Raw genomic sequence first — 4,976 nt, 5'->3', positions numbered from 1 at the left:
ACAAACGACATCAGTATTGAAGCTCTGTGCAGAGAGATATCCAAGTCGTAATGGGAAGAGGTCAGTGTAGTCGACCCCTGTAACATGGGAGACTTTGACTAATAAACTGTACTAATTGGCCCGACCAAAAATTCTAGAAAAAAAGACATAGGTGGGGACATGAGTCTAGTTTCAGGGAAAAATCACCAAACTGATTTTCGAGTTGTGAAACTCAAGATATGATTTTTGAAGCGACTAGTACTCAGACTGGACAGTGTCTGAAAAAAAAAATTTTAAAAGTCTGTCAACACCTCGTATTCGACTCCGGTGACGGTCTCGGGTTCGGGGTGTTACAGAATGTCAAGCAAAGTTCAATTATGAGCTCAAGGTACGCCGGCTCGATGATCGCAAAGAAGAGGTCCCATGAATCGGTTGTCAGGAGTGCTCGTACATCGTTAGCCAACTAAACTTGTTCAAGCGCTATCTAGTCAATGCAGCAGCCCACACCTAAAGGTCAGCCCTGTAGGATTTGGAATAGTTCCTCTTGATTACTAGGTGGAAATTAAAGGTATGGGTGACGAATTTTCGCGGTAAGGCCTGAGGAAGACGCCCCTTTCTGCTGTTTCGAAGGGCGAACAATAGTTTTCTTACCACGTGAGCTTGACATGGTATATCTACAAGAAGAACAAAGTATATAACATAACTAACTAACTTAAGAAGTAATCATGAATATAGTTAAACTAATCAGTCCAACCAACAATATTCAGCAGTTTAATCTAAATGATAAAAGTTTATATAGCAATTGACATACTAAAAGCATGATTATTTTCAACATAAAATGACTGAACTAGACTCTTATGGGAACAAATGAAAAGAATGAATGTATTAGAAAGCATTGACTAAAATGAAAAAGAATAAACGTATAAGCATGACTATAGTGAGAACTATGAATATAAATAAAAAATCTGCCAAATAAAACCATAAGAATCATAAAATTAGTAAAAAGGATGAAGAAAATAGAGAGAAAAGAGTAAACAAACGCTAAAAAGATGAGAATGGGTATCGAAAATAGAGTTGGAGGCGGCGTACGGGCATGGCAGGGAGGCCCTGTGGACTTGCAGCGGCTAGGGTTAGGGATTTTGGGTGAAGAAGATGATGAATAGTGAAGGGTATTTATAGATTTTGGGACACACGGCTAGGGGACACACCCGTGTTCCCCAATCTTTTTTGCCCATGTGATTCGCGAATTTTGAATTTGGGCGCGTCTGACAATTGGCCCACGCCTGTGTTCCTTGGGCGTGTGGGTGTACACGGCCGTGTCGCACGGCTGTGTCTGTCTTCGTTCACTTCTCCTACGCCCGTGTTTGTAGGCCCATGCCCATGTTAATCTGACAGGTTCGGCCACAGGTTCTAGACACGGGCGTCGTGAATGCCCGTGCTATTTTCTCAGGTTCAACCACGGTTCTACGACACGGGTGTGTCACACGCCCGTGTTGTTTTGGCAGATTCACCCATGATCCTAACGCACAGCCGTGGCGACTTATTGCATCCTGTGTTAGGGAAAATTTCACCCTATTTTCACACAGCCTAAGGCACGCCCGTGTGCTTGGCTGTGTGTGCTTTAGAAAGCCTGTGTTCTATGAGTCGGTTAGTATGTTAGATGTTAAAACTAAAATTTAAAGAAATTAATATTGTTAGTGCTCGGGTTGCCTCCCGAGAAGCGCTTATTTATAGTCTAAGCTCGCTTACCTTTTTGGTGAATGGTCATGGTGGTTTGAGGAGTTTATACTCCTCATTCCTACTATGAATCCCATCAAAATAAGGTTTTAGACGGGTATTGTTTACCTTAAAGGTGCCAAATTTGGGATGACTTACCTCGATTGTACCAAATGGGAAAATGCTAAGTACCGTAAGAGGAATTTCTTCATTCAGTTTGGCAATGTCAATGTGAGGATCTGCGGCATCTAATGAACTTTATCTCCAACATTAAGTTGATTTGGTGAGGCATTGAGCTTGTTCTGGCGTAGTTTTGGTTTGTCGTGTGTTCTCAGTTTAAATGTCATCCATTCATCTAACTCCTCGATTCGTAACCTTTATTCTTCATGGGTAGTTTCTTTGTTGTGGATTGAACATGGCTCATGTGTGTCCTTCGAACTTATTTCCTGCAAAATAGGTTGCACTGTATGATCAGTTTTAGTAGAACAATTTGTACAATCACGTTCAATTTTTGATGTGTTGTTCGGGTTGCAAGCTTGAAGGTTGATTGTTTCATCTCCTACACGAAGTGTGAGTTCACCTGTGCCAATGTCAATAATTGTTCTAGCAGTTGCTAAAAAGGGCCTTCCCAAAATTAAAGGAACATTATTGTCCTCTTCTATGTCTAAAACAACAAAATCAATTGGGAATATAAATTTGTCAATTTTAACGAGTACGTCTTCAATGATACCCTTAGGAAAGCTAACAGTTTTATCTGCTAATTGAATGCTCATCCTAATTTGGTTAGGTTTCCCTAGACCTAGTTGCTTAAACAACTTGTAAGGCATAACATTGATACTAGCCCCTAGATCAGCCAACACATTATTAACATGTAAACTACCAATTAAACAAAGAATCGTAAAACTCCTTGTATCTTTTAGATTGTTGGGTAGCTTATTCTGAAGAATGGCTGAGCAAACCGCTTTCAGCTCCACATGCGACCTTTCATCTAACTTTCATTTATTTACTAGAAGCTCCTTTAAAAATTTGACTGCGTTCGACATCTGCAAAAGTGCTTCAATAAACGGTAGGTTAATATGTAGTTTCTTTAAAAGTATAAGGAATTTACCAAATTGTTCATCTGAGTGATACGTGATATTCGTGACATGTTTTAAATATTTATAAAGAATCGTTCTTGAAACTAACATTTATCAAGATGAAGGCAAGTGTACCTATCGAACAGTAGTATAGCTTTAGCAAGACCGGATTGTCAAACCCAAAGGAACTAAAAGTACTAGTAATAACTGTCTTTTTATTATCTAGCCTAAGAATAATGGGGTTTGGTTTAACTAACTAATTAACTAAACTAAGAATTCACAAAAAATAGAATTGAGGAATTACTTTTGGAAAAACGATTGAATTAAGACAATACCTAAGGAAAAATCCATCTAGACTTCACTTGTTATTTGACTTTGAATTTGACGATTTATTCATTTGACTTGATCCGTAGAAATCCCTAAGTTATATTATTATCCCTCTTAATACTAACAATGTCCAACCCTAGGTTGAATAATTGAAATCTCTTTCTAATTAACTCCCTACGGTTGCTTTAACTCAATCTATGGATCCCCTTATTAGGTTTCAACCTAATCCGGTAAAATCTTGTCACCCTATCTCTAGGCGCGCAACCAACTCTGCTTAATTATGACAAATGTACACTTAGACAGGGTCTATTCCTCCTCTAAATAAGAGCTTAACATGAATCAATATCCTGAAATATCAAAACAAGAATTAAGAACACATAATTAAGAACAAGTCAAATGTTTATCATACAATTCAGATAATAATAACAAGATTTATCTTAGGTTTCATTCCCCTTAGGTATTTAGGGGTTTTAGTTCATAACTAAAAAGGTAAACATCTCAGAAGAATAATGAATACAAAACATAAAGAAAATGTAACAGTCCGATTTAGACCCTAATCGGAATGGTGGTTTCGGGACCACGAATCTAAGTTAAAAAATATTTAAATATTATTTTTCGTGTTTATTATATGTGAATTTGCATGTGTGAAAATTTCGTATGAAAATTTGATTGTTTGTGTGCTTAATTAAATAAAAAGAGCTTAATCGCATAAAATGTAAAATTTGCATGCTAATTGTTAAAGTGCCTAATTACTTTGTTCTTTTAATGTGGGGTACATATAATGCAATTATACCATTGAAATTGGCATGGACACATTCGGTCAATAGTTAATGGGTGGAAATAATATTAAAATAATTAAAGTTATATTATAAGTAATAATATGTATATATTATAACATAAAATAAAAACAACCATGCATGTACTTTGTTATTGCTGAAATTAAAGAAAATAAGAAAGAAAAGAAAGCTTTAAGGGTTCGACAACTTATTAAGCTCAATTAAGGTATGCAATTGGCTCGTTTTTTGATAATTTTTACGTTTTTGAGATCGTTGCTTCGAATACTACCCGACCTATGTTTGAATTTTTGATTTTGGTGAATATTTTGTGTTATGCCATTGATGAATATTTGTGTTTGTGATGTTTGATGATGAAATATCAAAAATATGTTTTAGATTAACATGTTTTGTATTGGAGTTTTTGATGATTTTGGGTTATTAGGACTAAAATTTCAAAAATAATAAATTAAGGGATTAAAATGTGAAATAGATGAAATATATGGACTAGTATGGTTATATGGAAAATTCGGCCCAAATATATTGTTGTGAAATTTTGTGTATTTTGTGTTTTATGCAATTAGGACTAATTTGTAAAAGTATGAAATATTAGGGGTAAAATGGTAATTTACCCATTTATATGTTGTTGGATTAAATTGAATGAAATTGTGTTTAAATAAGGTTAATTTGAAACTATATAGATCAAGAACAAAGGAAACCAGACTTGGATCACGGAAAAACAAAAATAATCGAATAGCCATTTTGTAACGTCCGTCGATATCTGAGGTAAGTCTTTAAGCAATTAAACATGGTTTATTTTAAACATAGAATGTTTTACTATGATGTTTCAAATTTTATAGTCTATTATTATGTTAGCCGAATGTGATACATCAATTGGTTGAGTTTTATTTGACTGATTTAAAATCCCTGGAAGTGTGTATGTGTTACATGGAATATTGGACTATTCGATATATGAAATGTTGTGGAATGATTCTATAGTTGGGATATTTAGGCTTTGAGCGTAGCAAGCTTTGTGCTGGTGACATTGATCGGGCTTCGTGCCTAGCAGGCTTATTGCCGGTGAATAAATATCAGACCTTGGGTC

This window comes from Gossypium hirsutum, chromosome A12 (genome assembly GCF_007990345.1).
Source record: "Gossypium hirsutum isolate 1008001.06 chromosome A12, Gossypium_hirsutum_v2.1, whole genome shotgun sequence".
Lineage (NCBI taxonomy): Eukaryota > Viridiplantae > Streptophyta > Magnoliopsida > Malvales > Malvaceae > Gossypium > Gossypium hirsutum.
This window is presented reverse-complemented; position numbering follows the sequence as displayed.